General features: G+C 46.5%; 2 pseudogenes; one reads left to right on the top strand and one right to left on the bottom strand.

Annotated features, from left to right (window-relative positions):
• Positions 1 to 692: 692 nt before the first annotated feature.
• On the top strand, positions 693 to 9,679 carry LOC136499527 (uncharacterized; annotated as a pseudogene).
• Positions 9,497 to 12,167, bottom strand: LOC136502316 (uncharacterized; annotated as a pseudogene).
• Positions 12,168 to 21,163: the final 8,996 nt, after the last annotated feature.

The raw sequence follows: 21,163 nt of genomic DNA, 5'->3' as shown, positions 1-21,163 counted from the left end.
TTCATTGGTCCAGTTTTAAATTCCATGGATTATATAGTTTCTGTGGCAATTTTCCGTCCACTCTATACTGCCCATGAATGAAGAATGAAAATTCTCACTCTTTTAATCATTCAGATTTTAGACACAACGCATAATAGTGGGAAAAAAGAATAATAGATACTTCCTTCAATAATAGCAAATATATTTTCACACCATGTTTAAAAAAGTAAAGAAGAAACAGGGAAACATGTTCTGATACGAATATGTTGTTGACTCTAAATCTTGTTGAGGACGTGTCTATTTGCAATGAATAATCTTTTAATATGCCTCTACATATACTATTCCCCTTTCTAGTGAGATTGTAATGACATGGGCCACTTGATCTGAAATTATGGGTAAAATGAAAAATGTTTTTTTCACATTGTCGACTCTTGATGTTTTCCCCTTATATTTTACTCTTTTGTCAAGAGTCCGGCCGCTTTGGTATTCGGCTCTCGTGGTCGTGATCACAAATTCACAAGATCCGATTAATCTGTGACAGTTTGGAGAAATAAATCGGATGAGCTGAATATTTGGAGAACGAGCTACTCAACCAGGCCACACGGATCCGATCCAAGCAGCCTTCTCTTGTCCTTCGATTCACCACCGCCGGATCGTTGGTTTGGTTGCCTTTCCCCACCCACAGTGTTGCTCTTGCTCCTACGCTATCGACCATGCTGCCGCCATGGAGAGCAGCACGCCGCCGGTCCGCCACCGCCACCGCCGCCGCAGCGGAGCCCCCACGCACCGTGCGAGGCAACCGCCGGCTGTCCGTGCAGCACGGCGAGCCGTTGAAGCGGGAGGACCGGTGCAGCGGTGGCGACGACGACGACAGCTGAGCAACGAGGCCCTCCTCCTCGTCTTCTCATCCCTCTCGTTCACGACCGCCGACCTCGTTTGCTGCGCCGCCACCTGCCGGCGCTGGCGCCGCCTCGTGTCTGCCGACGCCGCCTTCATCTGCCCCCGCGCGACCCCGCGCTCGGACCCCTACATCGGGAGCCTCGCGCTCGGCTTCTTCCACTCGCACATGACCGACGGCGGCGTCGCGCAGCCGCGGTTCGTGCCCCTGTCCGCCACCTCGCGTCTCCAGCCCTCGTTCGCCGCGCTCGTGGACAGCGGCGCATCCCGCGTGGTGGCGTCCCGGAACGGCCGCCTCGTGCTGGAGCTTCGCCGCCGCGCGAACACGAGGGTCACACACGCCGTCAGGCTAGGCGTGTGTAACCCGGTGACCGGCGGCGGTGGCGTCGACGTCCTCCCGCAGCTGCGCGGCAAGGATAGCCCCACCAGGCCCTACGCGTGCACGGTGATCACCGCGGTCGGCGAACGCGGCGGCGGCGACCGACGTATGATGACGCGGTACTCCTCCTACTGCGTGCTCCTCCTCTACAACCGCCGTGGCTTCACGGCGCTCTGGTGCTACTCCTCGGACGCGGGAACCTGGGGGCCTGAAGCGGTGGTGGCCGGTGTTAGAATTGATCTCATCCGTCTTAACCCAACGGTCGAAACGGACCCCTTGACCGCGTCCTGATCGGGGACGTCCAGCCATCTAGTGGCTAGTGGGCCCCCATCGCACAGTGCCTATAAAGAGGAGGTGGGGCAAAACGGCTCCGAGAACAAGGTTGACTGCCGCCGCCACAACCCCACTGTCTAACCCTAGTCCAATCATGAGGGAGGCACTTCCAGCCACGGGAAGCACCACTGCCTTTGCCACCACCGCCGGTCTCCACCGCTACACCAACCGTCGCTGCCCGTGTGCAGAGCTTCACCGACGAACCAGCGATGGTAGGGAGCCCCTCCAACCCCTCCGACGGTCAGATGCTCCTACATCTCTCTCTATCTGTCTCCTTTCCCCGAAGCAAGCTCTAGGTCTATTTGATTCAATTAGTAAAGATATCACCCTCTGATCTGCACCATGGATGATCGAAAGATTCTAAAAATGGTATCAGAGCCAGTTCCCTAGGCGTGGATCTTGTCAGGGGCAAGAAACTGATTAGAAAAGAAAAGATAGACTAGATCCGTTCGGATCTAAGAAAAGAATAGACAGAGGGGTCTCAGATCTCAAAGCCAAACCCTAACCCTAACTGGGTGAAGGAAAGGAGTAAGAAGAGGGCTCAGTTTCAAGAAGAACCCGAATCCGAGCTCAAACCCACAAATCAAACTCGGGGAAAAAGAACAGAGAATACCCAAAACCCTAACCCTAGCAAAGAATAGAGAGAAAGGGGAGGGGTACCCCTAACCCTAACCCTAGCAAGAAGAGGACGGAGAGGGAGGAATCCCTACCTCGCACGGGCAGATCACGACCGCCGATGCGTAGGAAGAACCTCAAGCCACAGCCTCGCTGGTGCTCCGACGTGCCGCGCGAGCGAGCTTAGGGCATCACCACAAAGCTACTCGACAGCGGCGCGCTCAGCCTAGGGTGAGCGCGCGCACCGGCGAGGGGCCCCATGGTGGCACCACCACTCCTAGTGCGCCCGTCGCAGCGTCGTCATCCTCTACGATCAGCGATGGCTACTGTGCTTGCGAGAGAAGCGGAGCATGGAGAGAGAAGGCCAGGGTGCAAATGGACTTAGGGTTTCAAGGGGAGGCCACTCATGCCAGTTTTGTTCGCATGAAATGTAAGGATGACCGTCCGATCAAGATCGACGGCTGGCGGCAATTGGGCTGGTAAAAGCTCTAGTTTGGTTTTGGTGAATTGATGAAACCCTAAGTGCTAACCAAGTTTATCAAGTGATCATGAGATAGGTAGCACACTCCAAGTTGCGTAGCAAACAAAGATCATAGCATGATGAAGATGATGCCATGGTGATGATCAAGTGCTTGGACTTGGAAAGAAGAAAGAGAAAAACAAAAAACTCAAGGCAAAGGTATAAACCATAGGAGCTATTTTATTTTAGTGATCAAGACACTTAGAGAGTGTGATCACATTTAGGTTTGATAGCCGTACTATTAAGAGGGGTGAAACTCATATCGAAATGCGGTTATCAAAGTGCCACTAGATGCTCTAACTCATTGCATATGCATTTAGGATCTAGTGGAGAACTAACACCCTTGAAAATGTTTGTGAAAATATGCTAACACATGTGCACAAGGTAATACACTTGGTGGTTGGCACATTTGAGCAAGGGTGAAGAAGTTAGAGGTGAAATGGAGTTGGTCGCAAAGACGCTGGCGTCGGTCAACTGACCGGACGCTGGGTCGCTCAGCGACCGGACGCTGAAGGGCTATGTCCGGTCGTGTTGTCGGTCAGCATAGTAAGAAGTCATAGTGTGACCGAACGCTGGTAGGGTCCGATCGAGCATGACCGTACGTGTCTGGTCGGGAAAAATCGGTTTTGGAACCTTACTATAAACGACCGGACGCTGGATGTTCAGCGTTCGGTCAACTCAGGCGTAGTGTCTGGTCAAGACTGATGACCGTTGAAGTCAGGACATGTGGCTAACTGCGAGCGACCGAACGCTGGGGGCTCAGCGTCCGGTCAACTGACCGGAGCATCCGGTCAGCCCGCATTATGACCAGTGAAGGGGTATAACGGCTCTATTTCGTGGGGACTTCTATTTAAGCCCCATGGCCGGCTGTAGCTCATACCTTTGGCCATTTTTATTGACATAGCAACCTTGTGAGCTTAGCCAAATCCCTCCCACTCATCTCTATCATTGATTCATCATCTTTGTGAGATTGGGAGAGAATCCAAGTGCATTGCTTGAGTGTTTGCATCTAGAGGCACTTGGTGTTTGTGTTTCACTACGGGTTTCGTTTGTTACTTTTGGTGGTTGTCGCCACCTAGATGGTTTGGAGCAGCGAGGATCATTGAGCGGAGGGTGGTGATTGTCTCCGGCTCCGATCGTGGTGATTGTGAGGGGTTCTTGACCTTTTCCCGGTAGAGCGCCAAAAGGTACTCTAGTGGATTGCTCATGGCTTGTGTGATCCTCATCTTGTGTTGGTTGTGCGGCACCCTATTGAGGGTTTGGCGTGTGAAGCCAATTAGCGCGTGAACCTCCAAGTGAGTGAATCGCCACAACGAGGAGTAGCTTGCCGGCAAGCAAGTGAACCTCGATAAAAAATCATTGTGTTCTTCATTGATTCTGAGGTGATTGGTCTTCATTGTTATTCATCCTTGTGATTGATTGGTTTCTTCATCTACATGGCGGTATAACCTTCTTGATCACTCTCTTTACTTTATCGTAAACTAGTTGACAAGCTCTTTAGTGTAGCTAGTTGTGAGAGCTTGCTTGCTTGGTTGGTGTGGCTCTTTAGTTAGCCTTTGAGAGCACACTAACATAGGGTAGTGTCATAGTTTTTGTGTGAATAGACACTATCTAAACTAGAATTGTGGTAGATGGCTTGCATTTTGAGTAGGCTAGCGCAACACTTGCTTCGCCTTATAATTGTCTAACCATTTTGTTAAGTGTTGTTGTAGAAATTTTTATTAGGCTATTCACCTCCCTCTAGCCATTAGGACCTTTCAGCTGGCTCTAGGCCTAGGCGGGCGCACGCAGAGGACAACTTTGCCAGCCAGGCCTAGGTTGTGGCTTGGGTAGGCGCTGCAGGCGCGCGAGAAAAGCTGGGCCAGGCCGTTTTGCCGGTTGGACCATAGTGCAGTAAAGCATTAAGCCATTTTCCTTTTTTCATTTTCCAGTAAAATGTTATCTCCTAGAAAATGAATAATGGCTCAAAGAAAATTAGAAAGAGAATTTTCCTATGGGTAAAATTCACTCAATTAAGTTAATGTTTCCGCTGCAAAGTTAAAGTTTGTTGTCTTATTAAATTCGAACCAACAGGAGAATTTAATTTGAAGAGCAGTTATAGTTATTCAGTAAATGATGAAAAGTTGATCCTCTAGTTAAAATTAGAACCAATGGGAAAATTTTAATTGGAGGAATAGTCGGTTGATAGTTAAAATTAAATTATGGTATTGTTATTTTCTGACCAACGTTGATGATAACAATATTATAATTCTATGAGTTTTATGTTTGAAGTTTAAATCTCTGATGAATTTTGCATCAAAGTGATCAATTTTTCAGAGAATAGATAAAGATCAAGGAATCCTCTTAAACTAGAGAAATGTATTTTCATGTTTCCGCTGCAATGAAGTTGATTGTCTTCTAATTAAATTCGAACCAACGGAAGAATTTAATTTTGAGGAGCAGTTCTATGTTTTAAAATTATTGAGGTTCTATACGTTAATTCCATCTCTGCCTAACGGTGATGTGGAATTAATGTAGAAGAATGATGTTTATTCTATTTCTGTCAAACGGTGATATAGAATAGAACATAAAGATTTCAAAGTTTAATGAGCATTATTATTGAATATTTTTTCAAACAAAGACCTCCATGCTTTCATTCTTGAAGGCAGTAAGAGAAATGAGCTGGGTACTTGTGACTCAGATGATGAAGTGCCTAAGGGCAAGTTATGTATGAAAGAATGCCATTGCTTAAGGGACTGTGTTCTCTTTAAAGAATGGCTTAAAAAGAAAAGAGTTCTAGGATATTGATCCAAGAAAAGAGATAGATCAATGAGAGTCTTCATTGATAAATGTCTTTTATGCATGTACTCTCTATGAAGAAGAATTTATTTTCAGTTTCACTTATGAGAGTTGTAAAAGTCATATACATGATTAAACATGTGTGTTAAAAGAATATTCAGATTTATTTCTGAATTTGATGATTGAACATGAGCCAATCCTGGCATTTATGTCCGTTCAAGGGAATTATCTCGCATGGCGGGAAAAGTTTGTGATAGTACCCGCATGGAGGGAAAAGTTTTAGAAAATACCCGCATGGCGGGGTAAAGTTGGCATAGTACTTATGTTAACGAATCCTGCATGGCGGGAGAGTTTTGGCATAGTACTTATCTCGCATGGCGGGAGAAGGATGTGATGACTCATGTGCTCTAAGTGTATCCCACACATGGAGAGAAGTTTGGGGTAGCTCTTATGCTATCCTAGTATTGACCGTACACTCTGATTGTGTCTTGGTCATTAAGTACTCAATGAGTTTAAGAACCAAAGAAAGTTGCATGTGAACCAAAAGATAAGAATGATATGCAAGCGTGACTTGCAGAAGTATTGATAATAATAGACTATGTTGAGTTTTGAAGTGAAATGAGGAAAATGTACTCTCATACGAATTAAGAAATAACTTTGTTTGCATGATGTAATCATGTGGATGACGTAAGTAATTAAAGTTTCCCCATTCACAAGAGTTCTGAATATTTTTCGAAATTGTGGTAGAAAAGTTCATACCACATTTCGAGGGGGAGAAATGTGAGATTAATTAAGAAAGATACTTCCCTATACTTCAAATAATGCAATGCATACTATGCATTGAAGGTAAAAGTGATCTATAAAAGATGAATGTGATCGTTGAAGGAGTAAGACGGTCATAATAACGATACCCCTAAAGTAAAAAAATAGCTAAATTTTTTGACCTTTTATAGTTCCGATAGGAAGATAGCATAGTCGGCTAGTATTCATACTGGACGAGTTCAGAGTTACCAAGGCGGTGCTAAATGCGCCATATGAGTTTTTTTAGCAAATTAAACCCAAAATAAGAAATTTGAAGATACACCATCTTTACAGAAGATTGAGTAATCTAGGGGAGCATGGTATGTAGATACCTAAGGCTTGAATAGAAGTGGGATTACATATCCACTACAGTGTTTTTAGAGCAACAAATTGCTTAATACATGTTGATGTTGTATGACATATACAACACCGGATGTTAGCTCTTAAAGAAGATGAATAAGTAATAAGGATCTTGTGATACAGGAGGCTATAGAACAATTGCCTTTTGGCAATGAAGAGTAACAATATCCCCATATGAAAGAAGTGCCACGAGACCCCAAAAGGTCTCAAAGAATAAGAAAATCAGATATTTCTGGTGACTAAGGAGTCAATGTTAAGAAAGAAATTCAAATGGAGGGTAATTCCACCTCATTTGAAAAAGCCATGAGAGGCGTTCACTCATCTAAATGGCAAGAAACAAAGGAAGATGAAATGAAATCGATAAATACCAACGATGTTTGGGACTTAGAAGAAATTTCCAATGGAGCCAAAATAGTAGGCTATAATGGGTCTGCAAGACAAATGTGACTCCAAAGGGAATATGGAAAGCTATAAAGCACCACTTGTGGCGAAATGATTTACACAAAGAGAAGGAATAGATTATAATGAGAATGCAACGATTCTTTAAGAATCATAATGGCGTTAATGGCACACTATGATTTACAGTTACATCAGAAAGATGTAAAGACACATTCCTCAACGGGGATTTGTATGGAAAAGTTTACATGGCATAACTCAAAAGGTTTTGTCGTGGAAGAAAAAGAACGTAAGGGATGTTGCCCGAAGAAATCCATTTATGGATTAAAGCAAGCTTCAAGACATTGGTACTTGAAGTTTGACAGTACAATAAGAAAGTTTGGGTTTAAAGAGAATGTTGAGGATAATTGTATTTATGCAAAGTTTAAACATGGGAAATCAATTTCCCTAATCCTGCACGTGGATAGCACCTTGCTCGCTAGTAGTGGTGTTAATCTACTGTTGGAGAAGAAGTAGTTCTTGTCCTTAAGTTTCAATGAGAATGGTCTTGGTAAAGCGTCATTCGTTCCAGAGATTGGATCTTACCGAGACAAAAGGAAAAGGGGTATTAGAACTATCTCAAGTGTATACTTAGAGAAGATTCTAAAGAAATAAAGTATATATATGAATAAACCTGCGTCTGTTCCTATAGTCAAGGATAATAGTTTTGGGAACTTTCAGTGTTCCAAGAACCAATGTGAGATCGAAAGGACGTCCTATATGCTTCAACTGTTGGAAGCTTAATGAGTGTATATAAGTAAGAACTTACCCTGACATAGTTCATGTATCCAGGATGTTTTGGCAGAAGTCCAGTCTAGATATAGATCACTAGAATAGAGTTGAGAATGTTTTGCAATTGTGCATAGATTTATAGGCCTCATGGTGAGTAAGAAAGAATAAGTACTCTCAAATAGTTGTGGGTACAAATGTTAAATTTTGGCGAGATGTTTAGTGAAACCCACATTGTAGCTAACACTCTTAGTTGGAGTTTTATTGTGGAAAAGCTTCAAAGAAACAGTTGTGGTGTCATCAAAGATGTATACCCACAGTATAGCTTGTTATGAGGCTTAAGGACAGGTGAAATGGTTAAAAGAACTTACACCCAGAATTGATATTGGTATACAACAACAATAACCATTTAAGTAGTTCGCTCCTATAACACGGGTCAAGTGTGGTGCCAAAACACATTGACATTAAAGTTATATATTGTGAAGGAGAAAGTCCGGAATCATACTAAAAGTATTAAAGTAACAAGCAAGTGCTTGCGGATCCGGGTACAAAAGGCTTACCACCCAGTGTGTTTAGAGAACATACAGTCAATATGGGTTTATGGTATAGCCTATGATTTCCGGACAATAAAGGGCCTAAAAGTTAAAGAATCTGTTTTAGAACAGAGATGTGTATTGTAGCTGTTAAGTCTATCGGCGATTGACCGTGACGATGAAGCATGCTCTATGCACTAATCTGTGATGGAACAAATAAAAGTCAAAGGGATTAAAGTTAAAGTATGAGTTGAGATCAAGGGGGAGAATGTTAGAATTGATCTCATCCGTCTTGACCCAACGGTCGAAACGGACCCTTTGACCGCGTCCTGGTCGGGGACGTCCAGCCATCTAGTGGCTAGTGGGCCCCCGTCGCACAGTGCCTATAAAGAGAAGGTGGGGCAAAACGGCTCCGAGAACGAGGTTGACTGCCGCCGCCACAACCCCACTGTCTAACCCTAGTCCGATCGTGAGGGAGGCACTGCCAGCTGCGGGAAGCACCACTGCCTTTGCCACCACGGCCGGTCTCCACCACTACACCAACCGTCGCTGTCCGTGCGCAGAGCTTCACCGACGAACCAGCGACGGCAGGGAGCTCCTCCAACCCCTCCGACGGTCAGATGCTCCTAAATCTCTCTCTCTCTCTCCTTTCCCCGAAGCAAGCTCTAGGTCTATTTGATTCAATTAGTAAAGATATCACCCTCTGATCTATACCATGGATGATCGAAAGATTCTAACAGCCGGCGCCAGGATCGGCAGGACCCAGCTCGCTGTCGGACCGCACGCCGCCATCGTGCACCGCGGGGTCGTGTTCTGGCCTCGCCTCGCGGTGGCTCTGCGGCTCGACTCTTTGCTGCAGCCGGCGCCTGCCGTTGCCGTGTCCGCGGCAAAGAACAACGGCGAGACGCCGCCGCGGTACACCGTGGCGGGCTTCACCGCAGCGCGGCACACCGGTTGCTGGGAGTTATGCCTGGCGGTGGATTGCTCCGAGTGGAAGCTGACAGGGAGACGATACCGGCCTACTGTGTCAAATCTGCAAACGACCGATGTTTCAAGTCCCATTTTTGCAAATCGCCCTCCGTCCATCACCCAACAGAGATGATGATGGTAACTACAACCAATGTTACTTTTCAGAACAGTTCACCATTACTTCCACATAACGCTTTCAGCAGTTTTATGTTCTCAAACTGAAAGGTTATCTCAGAACGCTTCCAGTCAGTAGACCGCATCAAATCTATCCACCATTACAGAAGAGTTGCAGAATTTTCAGAAACTATGGGACAATTCTCATGTCACAGTATCAGGGGCAGCAGTGCTTAAATGCTTTTGGTTGCCGAAGAGATGAACTTCAACGTTGTCAGAAGTTCCGCTCTCGTACTCATGCCGCAGCAGCATCCGGTTGTGGTGGCGGTGCTGGATACACTAATTTTGCAGCAGCTGAATTCACAAGAGAAGAAGAAAATCAATGAGATAAGAGTAGACAGTCAGCTCCAAGATTAACACTATTGGCTAATAAGCAGAAAACTGAATTATCTGAACTGGATATCACATTATGGGAACAGCTGAATCAATAAACTGACCACCATGGTAGAAATGCAATCGGACAATTTGGACCAAGTTAAGAATCTGTCAAAGGACTGCTAAATCCTATGCAGCACTATGAACACTAACCTGAGAATGACTGAATGAGGCTATTTCCATTCGAGTGCTTCTTCTATGTACAGCATGTTTTAGATTAGTCCTAACCAAACGAAGTAAACCATTACCTCAATCACAAGTTGACTAAAATGTAGAACCCCAAAAAGCCATGAAGAGGATACTACAAACAACAATTATTCAAAATTAAACGACAGAGTTTCTCTGAGCATTAGGGCTATGGAAAACAACAGGCAAGTTGCAATTCCTGTTGTCAGTATGACACTATGCTCTACTCAAAATCTATCATGCAGATATTTTTTCACTGATCTCTTTGCATAACAAATTCAGAACTACAGAACCAAACTTGAGCTACAGGTGCAAACATTGAACATCTCACATGCTGAAACTGTGAGAGCACAAGCAGATAACAAGTGCTGTACAGGCTGCTGAGAAAATTGCAGAGTAGTCACCTGGTGATCCGGTCCTGAAGACGACGATGTTCATGGAATCTAAGCTGCTAGGCAGGTCGTCGGTGACCAGCGGCATTAGCCGCCCATGCGAGCCGGGCAGCATGCACAGCGTGTAGGCGGACATGTCCTCGTTCCACTTCCAGTCGTGCTGAAGTTGCACCAGCTCGTACCTCAGGTTGGTCACGGAGCTGTCGTAGAAAGCGAATGAGGGCCAGTTGTGATGGTTCTGGTCAAACTCCCCTTCATCGCTCGCCCGCGCGTGCCGGATCGTCCGCGGCGGATGCGGAAACAACAGGCCACCGGGGGCTCCCAGTGTTTAGGAAAAGAATTAAATTAAAGAAATCAAACGCCTGGACAGTAGCGGTAACAGAATGAACATGTTTGAATATACATTTTACTCACAACTGAATGTTCAGAGACCAAATTCTTTCGGAATCTCTCACAGAAATCAGTAAAACAAAAACTATTGCGATCGATCAGGTATGAAATGAGGAAGACCAAATAGCGCGAATCTTTCAAGTATACATGGTAACAAAGAACTCCAATGGTGACCTCAGCTTGGGCTTTCCGCATACCATGATTCGACACAGATTTAACGAATGACAGATAAATTCGTAAAGCAAATGGGGTACAATCTGGAATAGACAATACTTTGTGGATAAGTGGTAGGGGACGGTAAGGCGAACACCAAAATAGCGCAAATCATTCGAGTACACATCGTAACAAAGTGCTCCAATGGAGTCTATACCATGATTCGACTCAGAAATAACGGATGACTGATAAATTCGTAAAGCGCAGGGACCACAATCTAGAATACACAATAATTTGTGCAATTTAATGTGCTCAGTAACAGCTCCCTAAAGCGAACCAGATGCAGAGGCACAAGAACGTAACACGAGAAACCATAAAAACCGTTTCCTGGGCATCGGATTTAAAACTTGTCAGCAAGAATTAACAGGTTCAGTAGTTTTGTATCAGAAGAAACGAACAGTTTCATTCAGACTTAGGCAAGGATAAACGCAAAGATTATCCAAGCAAAGCTAGCCGATCGAGGAGAGTTGCAATCCAACGCAACGCAAGGAAGGAGAAAGGATGGCGAAGCCACGCACCTGATCCTCAAGTGTAAGCGGAAGGGGTTGCGGTACCGGGCTCGCTGCGACTTGGTGGACCGTCCAGCGCATCATGGTGGTGACCCTGGGGGCGTCTGGATCGACGTCGGCGGTGACGCGGATGTTCCAGGGGAGGTACCTGCCGTTGGCGTGGAGGTAGCAGGTGAAGTAGCGCAGGCTGACGTAGTCCTGGTGACCGTCCACATCCACGGGTAGGCGTTCAGGTTCTGCAGCACGTTGGGCTCGCTGCGGTCCATCTGGGTGGTGCGGCGGCCACGGTGGCCGGTCTGCGCCTTCCGCATCGAGAACGAGAGGTAGCGGCCGTAGGCGGCGTTCTGGAGGAGGACGAAGGTGTTCCCCTGGTCCGGCGAGACCCAGTGCTCCACCCGCCACACCGCGTTCAGGGATGGGACGGGGCTGTTCGGGCTCAGGGAGACCCTCTCCCAGTCCCCGTCGGCGTGGACGTATTTGCCTGTCACGCGGCTCTGCAGCCGCACGAAGGCCCCGTCGGGGAAGAGGTCCATCGCCTGGTGGTGGTGGTGGGGCAGATGACCACCGGGCTGTTGCGAGGAGGGGATTCGGAATGGGAGGGAGCGGCGAGAGCAGAGCAGGACGGTTGCGTTTGGGCACCACGCCAAGGCGGCGCAGGCGGGGTATTTCAAGGCCATGGCCTATGGCTTTCTGGACAGGCAACGTGAGCGTGGGGATTTTTTTTTATTTTAACATATTTTTTAAACTAATTTTAAAATTAACACAGTTTTTTTTATCTAACACTTTTGGCCGTGTCTATTTGCACGGCGTGGCGAATTAACGCTGCCGTGCCATGCATAGGGGCGCGACGAGGCTACCCACGTGGCAGCGAGCAGGCCGCTGACCGGTGACGTGGTCGGTTCTGCCGCACCACCGATCAGGACGCGGCGGTGACGCGCCACACATCATGGCGCGGCAGTGACGCGCCACCGCCTAGGGCACGACAGAACCTAATATAGGCCCGCGGCCCAGTCCCACTGCGCCACGCCACCGCCCTGCCCGCCGTGCCCGCACACGCGCCCGCCCGCACGCGCCTGCGCCTGCCGCCTACCACGCCTGGCGCTTGCCGCGCCTGCCCGCCGCGCCACGAACGTCAGCAGCCACGCCGCCCGGCCACCACGCACGCCGGCGCGCCACGCCCGCCGGCCGCCCGCCGCACCCTTCGACCACACACGGCGGCTGCTCGTCGTGCCACGGACGCCCGCCGCGCCCGCCACCGCCCTCACTGCCGCGCCCGCGACTTCCGTCGCCGCCCTCAGTGCCGCGTTGTACACCGCTCCGAACTGCCGCACGCCTCTCTCTCTATCTCGTGTCCAACCGCCAACGCCCGCGCCTCCCGGCCCGGTCTAGCGCATCGTCGCCGCGAGGTCGAGTGCACACTGCTGCTGCGAGGACGAGCGCCGCCACCGCCGCAAGGACGAGCGCCGCTGCCGTGGGGTACTCCCCTAGTGTAATTGTTGATTGAATCGACATGTTAGTATAGTAAGTTAGTACAATAAGTAAAGTTAGTATAATTAGTAAAGTATAGTTAGTATAGTTAGTAAAGTTAGTTTGGTTAGTATAGTTAGTAAAGTTAGTTAGTTTAGTTAGTATAATTAGTTGTTGTAGTTAGTCTTGTATAGATATTAATATTAGATTAGTCAGTATAGTTATAGTTAGAATATGTATTAATATTACTATGGACAGTACGTATGATGATTTCGACGACTCGATGAAGTTTTTTGAAATGCTTTTGCAGATGGATTATTGTGTTAGAGTTTTTTACGAAGTGTTAGGAGAGAAGATTGAATGTTTGAGGATATGGAACAAGAATTGGAATGGTTTGATGAACCTCCTGATTTCAACGACCCTTGTGTCCGTTTGAATGCAAAGTTTGGCGGTGATTTCACACTGAAAGGGAGGTTTGATACTGGGAAGACTAGGGCACATTATGTCCTGATGCCCCTGCACGACCCTGCTCACTGGTCCCGCTACACTAGGGTGCTCCATGGTTCCAATGTGCCCATGGCTGAGGTGGTGGTGGAGAATGGGTACAGGATGCAGGGTGTCTTGGACGGGCCGTCCATTGATGGTGTTGGACGCAATGAGCAAGAATTGGGGGTCGAAGGGGAAACAGCTCAGGGTAACATGGATTTGGACGGTCAGTTGACGCAGGAGCAGTTTTATTCAAGTCAAGTAGGCCATATAAGCAATGACTTCGATGTGAACGATTTCGAATTGGAAGAGGAGAAGAATGAGGAGGAGGACAGGATCGGTGATGTAGTTAGCAGTGATTCAGATGATGACCAGGGAGATAGACATGTTATGCCCACACCGGTTGATGCCATGTCATTACCTATTCATGGTATGCCATTACCAGTACCAACTGAGGTTTTACATGCTATCCAGGCTCAGGGTAGACTAGTCATAGATTTGCCAGCAGATGATACCCCCTATGATTCATGTGGCAGAATTAGCGAAGCGTAGTAGTATGTTCCACCATCACCATACACAGCGACTGAGCTTGAGCAACTAAGGTCGATCAACGTACCTTTCAGGGGCGTTCCGAACTATAGGGATGTCTGCATGACGGATACGACAATTTGTGACACCGGTCTCTAGATGTGTAGGAAATCATTGTATGACCATAAGAAAGAAATCCTTAGGAAGGGGATGATATTCAATACAATGTCAGAGATGAAGCTCTTCCTTTAGGACTATGCTGTGTATCACCATAGGCCGTACAACGTCACTCATTTGGACCAGGAGTTGAGGTACCATGTGATATACAAAAACGGTTGTATGTGGAGGTTAAATGCACGAAAGAGACAGAGTAATGGCAAGTGGAGGATAAGTAAAGTTATCGAACCCCATACTTGCCTAACAAATAGGGGGAAGGAAAATCATCAGCAACTCACTGTACATTACCTTGCCCGTCGTATATTGGGGCTTGTTGATGACAATAACGACATTTTGGTGTCTTCTTTACAACAGTCCATATCTGGATTCGTTAAGTATGATGTGAAGTATGGGAAGGCTTGGCATGCTAAGCAAATTGCCCTGGCGATTCATTGGGGTAGTTGGGAGTAAGCGTACAACAGGATGCCCCGCATCTTATGTGCAATGCATTACTACAACCCTGGCTTGAAATGGTTTGTGGACACCAAAGGGATGTATTTTTGGGACCTGTTGAGGCATGTCCTCTATCATGTGTTCTGGTCGTTCGCGTAAACAGAACATGCATTCCAGTTTTGTCAGCTAGTCATACTTGTTGATGGCACTTTTCTGATAGGAAAGTACAGGGGCACCTTGATGATGGCTGCTACTATTGATCCTGAGGACTAGATAGTACCCATGGCTTTTGCTTTGGTAGAGGGAGAGAACAATGAATCGTGGTTATGGTTCATGCGGTTTCTACTTGTACTAGTGCTTGGCCCATCTCGCACTATATTTTTTATCTCAGACCGTCACCCAGGGCTTCTTAATGCTGCAGCTGAGCATATAGATGGGTTCTTACCTCTAGTGCATAGATGGTGCATGAGACACTTTGCTGCTAATTTCTAGCGGCGTTAGAGGAAGGAGGTATATGACAAGGTAAAGGCTCTATGTTGTGTACGTATAGAGCACCAGTTCAAAAAGACAAAGAGAGAACTAGACAAGATGCTAAATGAAGCGGGAAATGCCTGGTTAGAGGCGCAGATAGAACAGAAGGCTTAGTGGGCGTTAGCATATGACAAGGGGGGTTTCAGGTATGGCATCATGACCACTAACTCCTCGGAGTCTTTCAACCATGTATTCACCAGAGTTCGATCGTTGCCTATGTCTAGAATTGTTGAGTTCTCCTTTCATAAGTGGAACGAATATTTTGTCAAGAGGTGGGAACTTGCATAGAGGAATATAACTGAGCAGGGGTGTTTTGGAAAGGCCAGGAGCAGAACATTTGAAGGAGGCCGAGGAATTGGCCAAGCAGCACACTGTCGAGCCGTATGGACCCCACCACCATATCTTTAGTGTACGAGGCAAGGGTGGCACAAGCTTGGGCGGCGAACATTATGGTGGACGAAACTACCTGAGTTGATCTTGAAAAAGTAGAGTGCAGTTGCAACGTCCCTTAGATCATGCATGCCCTTTGCTCTCATATGATCACGACCTACATGGTTCATAGGTATAACTATAAGGATCTGCCATATATGTCACCCTTGTATATCCATTCGAACACCGTTAGTATTTGGGAGAGGAGCTTCGAGCCATACCTTGACCCAACACTGTGGCCACCTTATCATGGTTATGACTACGTGCCACATCTGGATCTAATGAAGGTAGGCAAGGGTAGGAGGAAGAAGAAGCGACTTAAGGGGGACATGGACGCTATGAGAGGGATACGACGAAGACTTGTACGGAGGGAGAGACTTCAATGAGACCCGTGGCAGGAATCTTTGCTCTGTTTACAAAGAACCTGGTCACAAGGCTAGCAGGCATAGAAGGCAAGGGCAGCAGGTGCATATAGCATACATTTTATTATATTAATGTTAATTGTTTGCTATGCTATTTAAAACTACTATGTCAGTTCGTTCTGGATAACATAAAACTTCAGGGCACCGCTGCACCCTAGATGCTCTAGAGCAGGAGATCTAGAGGTATGCTAGGGTGTGGCTGTGGCACTTCTTAGGTGCCTTCCTATTCCTCGACCCATTGGGTAACACCATCAGCTAGGCCTTCCTCAACATACTGAGCCAGCCCTAGGAGAATATAGGAGCATACAGCTAGGGTAACTGCAGTCCTAGCATGGATCTATCGTTAGCTCTGTGTTGCCTACCGACGCAGTATAGGAGGTGCCAACCTAGGAGGTTGTTCCCACCTACTACAGGTTTGATGTTGGGAGTGATGGCCAGTCAGGAGGCCCGTTGTTCACAGTTTACCTATAAGTGCATCGATTTTTTATTTTCCTCAAACTTGATGCCACACTTGTGACTGACTATCCTATTCAATACAGACATGGAATCACGTGGACGTAGGACCGACTGCTCTGTACGTCTGGCAAGAAGCGGAGGTAGTTAGAGGGAACCCGAAGCATCGGTACATGCAGTACTCAGACACACTAGATGTCCTGACACAACACTAGGTAACGACCACTTTGATACTGCTACTCGGTGTTGTTGCTTTTTTATTGTTCCAAAAAACTAACTGTAGTTACCTAACTTTCAGGTGAATTGGTGTCCATGGTCTAGATTCAAGCTAGAGGGGTACCTAAGTCCTCGCACTGAGGAAGAGTCGGACGAGTGGATTTTTAATGGGCCACTAATTTTCTTCCACGCGGTCGAGATGCACTACCCTATAAGGGTGTACAGGCCATTCAAAAGATTGCAGCCATGCCCACCACCGCTACACACAACCAACAGAATGTTGCATGGGTGCGACAACTGAAACATAATAATTTAGCAGTCATGTGCATACATACAACCACTAACTTACATTAAACTTGTAGGTACGATCGAAGGAACAGGTACAAGGAGAAGAATTGAGCCATGATGCACACCCCGTTCATCCAAGAATGGGCCAGTCGGCAAAGGGTCCTGATCATCGAGATAGCGTCGCAGGACCAACACAACTTCGACTGCTACCTCCAATGGTTGCATAGGAGTACCCACACACTTATGCAGGCCCCCTACACTACCAAGCCAATTGATGAGGACAAAGATAAGGATGACATCGCTGATGCATACGATGAGGCAACAATGATGGAGACATAGCTTTGGAGAGCCCCGCTACAGAGATACATGGTAAGAAATTTGAGTTTCAATACAACTACACGTCGGCGTTCCTATGAATTGTAGTGATACGAACTTAGCTCGCTTGTGTATGCAGGCATCATAGTTGACAAGTCTATCCAACGAAGCAGTTGTGCGACTTCATGAGACCAGAGGGGAGCCGCATGGCATTCTACACGTCTTCGTCGATGTACATTCTATTCTCAGAGACATGATAGTGGTTAAATGGTTCCCATGACTTATTCATTCGTGTTTTCTTTTTTTGTAGAAAGTGAGGAGGAGCTGCAAGAAGCTAACACAGAAGCTCAGCTATGTGGATACTCCATGGGAGATGCCCTATGACTCGGACCTGTCTAGTTCCTTACGCTCAAGCACTATGCTGACACGAGTAGGTTCCTCCAACATGACGGCTGGTGGGACCTCTTGTGTTCGTACTCCCAAAAATCATGGCAAGGGTCCTACGGAGCATGACATTAAGGAGGATGATGAGGAGGAGGACGAGGATGAGGAGGAGGACTATGATGAGATTGGGATGTCTCAGCTTAGTGATGCACCATTTCCTACACAGTTCGACGCACAGGTATTTGAAACAACCCTTCACCATATACGTCACAATTACTTAAACATTGTAAGTAATGTTGCCTATATTGTAATTGCAGGGTCCTAGTTACACTCAGTAGTACCACCGGGTGTACCACCAGTGAGGCCGTACTAACAGTTGTGTTCACCCCTAACGTGCTGCCTTCACGTCCAAAGAGGCAGCGATGTCCACAGTCACCATATACTCCTAGGTCATAGGAGTTCTTTAGGATGACATGCTGTCGACACAGAATTTCGTCCCATGCCGAGGACACACATAGCAAGCCAAAAGGGTCCGCTCAATGGAGCAGATCCACCTAGCTTCAGCGCAGGGGTGGTCGATCCTACGCAATCCTCCCAAGGCGTGCCAGTCAATTTGATCCTGCAATTGACAAGGAGAGAAAGTTCATCAGTAATTAAGGGCGGAACTTGCCGATGTTGCCAGACAGTTCCAAAAGTATGGCTATGAGAGCCGATATGGAAGGAAACCGGCTAAATAGCTGATCCTAGTATATTCATGAGAATAAGTCAGTTCGAGTTCATGGGGTCGTGTGAAGAAGAATCGGTTATCATTCAGAATAAATATCATTTAAGCAAACATTAATCAATGGCAATAAGATATCGATGATGATTGGTTTATGCTGAGCCAATGATTACAAGTAATCGAACTCCTGTTTATGTAAAGAAACAATTCAACACCGCTCAACCATCTAATAAAGATAAATCTAATGAACATGTTAGATCTCATCTATCGCCATGACCAGTGGGGCATGAGGCAGAATCATGCAGGCCATAGAAACAACAATAGACTCGATGACCCTAACTCATTACTAATATCAGTGGGACATGAGGCAGAATCATGCAGGCCAGTAATACAATAACAAGACCACGGGGCTAACACATCTTTCAACTTATCTCTACTTCAACGATCTCGTGATGTGAACTATTCATGAAAGCATTCGATATCGGCTAAACAGCCGATTCAGGCATAGCGCACAGTTAAGGTCATGCCTTCTTAGGAACAGATCTACTAACTAACGATCCCCACTCCACGGTGCCAATAGTGGGGTGAGAGGCAGAATCCCATAGGCCGTGATGACGGGCCATGAAACGGTTCTTGCACTAACCAATAGATCTACTCAAGATCGAACATGCCTTATCTGCACGCTATGCACGATTAAGATTGATATAAAACAGCCAATAAAAACATAACTCATCAGTTTAAGAAGTAGATTAGATTAGTTTAAGATTAGCAAACGATGGGTTAAATAAGATATAACGCCGATCCGGATCAATCTCAATTGGGTAGAGTGATATTACTGTAATTAGATAAACAATGAAAGCAATAAGCAATATCGGTAACTTAATGAATCTACCAAAGACTACCATTCAAAGGTAGAGCCGATAACTTGACCTCGATCTAATTCAAGCAGTGGGGTGTGAGGCAGAATCACACAGGCCATACTTGAATTAGGCGAGAGTCGATAACTAGCTTATACCAGAGCCGCAGTAGGGGTCGACCGGATTGATGCAGCCATATGAACAGAGGTATAAATCATGACGGTACTTACAACAAGTAGTGGAGGTCGATCGAATCGATGCAGCCGTACTCGCTGAAGAACTCGTCGAGATCTACTCTACTCCTACTCCTAAGGGGTGGCCGGAGCCGGAAAAAATAATTGACTTGTATTTGATTGATTGGGTTTTTCCTTACAATAGCCGGGGTTTGGTATTTATACCCGGAGCCTAAAATGAACCATACTCGAGTTCGACTTAATACAATATTTGGCATAATGAAAACATTCCAAATTTAAGATAACTTGGACTCTAATATTTCCCTTTTTGTAGAGTCCAACATGTTTTCATCCTGGAGTCGAGCGTAGCCTCTGTCGTTATCTGCTGGCGCTATCCGAAGAAAGCCGATTCCTAGATTTTTGCATCTGAATCAGCTGTTTCTGATCCGTCTGATCCCTTGATGATACGATCCTGGGAGCTTCTGGGTCCCTGTGACTCTTCTTCTAAATTTTGGTGTAAACACATGCCCCCCAATTTTGGGCAAAAGAAATTTTGTTCCAAAATTATCATGTCCGTGCTCCCTGATAGGCCCGTAGTCATGAGTAAGGAATCTTGATCTGGGGTCTACTATTCATCACTGTCCATATCAACTCATGAGCCCGTGCTCCAAAATTTTTTCAGAGCATTATTGCTTCACGGGCGTTTTGGATTCATCCTTCCAAGCCGGCTATAAAAATGGCTATCCGACCTAGGTGAAAGCAAACTCAACGATTTAGCCATGTTCTACTTCTATCTGCCTCCTCGGGTGTTTTCGATCCTGCTGGATCCTCCATGGTTTATCCTTCTGCTATGTAGATCTTGAGCGGTTAGGAGAATTCTTGTGCATAGGGTGATTGTGTCGCTTATTCTAGCATCCTATCGAGCAAGAGGATCAGCTATTGTAGTTAGGAGAATTCTTGTGATATCACCTGAGTCTTCTCTCCATTGCTCGCAAAGCTGTCCTAGTGTTTGCAAGGGCTAAAATGTGTAGACACCTTCCCCTTGTTTACTCCACTGAATGCCCACTGGGAAAGCCATAGGCTTCTTCCCCACAGTCTTCCGATTTATCGAAAAATCAGTTGAATTTATGTTTAGGCGGGCAATTTCCTTTCTCCTTGGGCATAATGTTAGCAATGGGCCAATGTCAACTCACCTCACAACGGACTTTGGCCTTGTTGGGGCCCGGACTCCCTTCAATCCAAAATAAACTGGATAGGCTGATCTCTGGTAAAATCTCTGAATCTTTTTAAGATCTTTTGTAATTTGAGGAAGCAATAAGTCCGAATCTGTTATATCTTCGTTATCCGTCTCCTAAAATTCCAGAGTGTCGTTCTGCTTCCATTTCTGATTCCAACCTCACACCGCTAATGAAATCTATCTCCTCGCCTTCCTGGGCTATATAAACAGGCCTTGGCAGTTGATCTAAGGATAACTCACTTTGCCTCAAACGTTCTGCACCCTTAGCATTGTTCCTGCTTTTCCATAGGTCAGAAATCATGGAGAATAGCAAGAGGTTTCCTAAGAAGGTCTTCATCGGGTCTGCATCATCGTGTCAGCGCCTTCATCGTCAGGAGGTTATATCCCATGATGCCTCTGCTACCTCAGGGAATAGGGCCGACTCTGTTCGGCCTTCAGGGCCTTCTTCATCGACGGCTTGCCACCAGCCCCCTTGCCATC

Source organism: Miscanthus floridulus, chromosome 13 (assembly GCF_019320115.1).
Source record: "Miscanthus floridulus cultivar M001 chromosome 13, ASM1932011v1, whole genome shotgun sequence".
NCBI lineage: Eukaryota > Viridiplantae > Streptophyta > Magnoliopsida > Poales > Poaceae > Miscanthus > Miscanthus floridulus.
The sequence above is the reverse complement of the archived record's forward strand: the minus strand, read 5'-3'. Positions and strand labels throughout refer to the sequence as shown.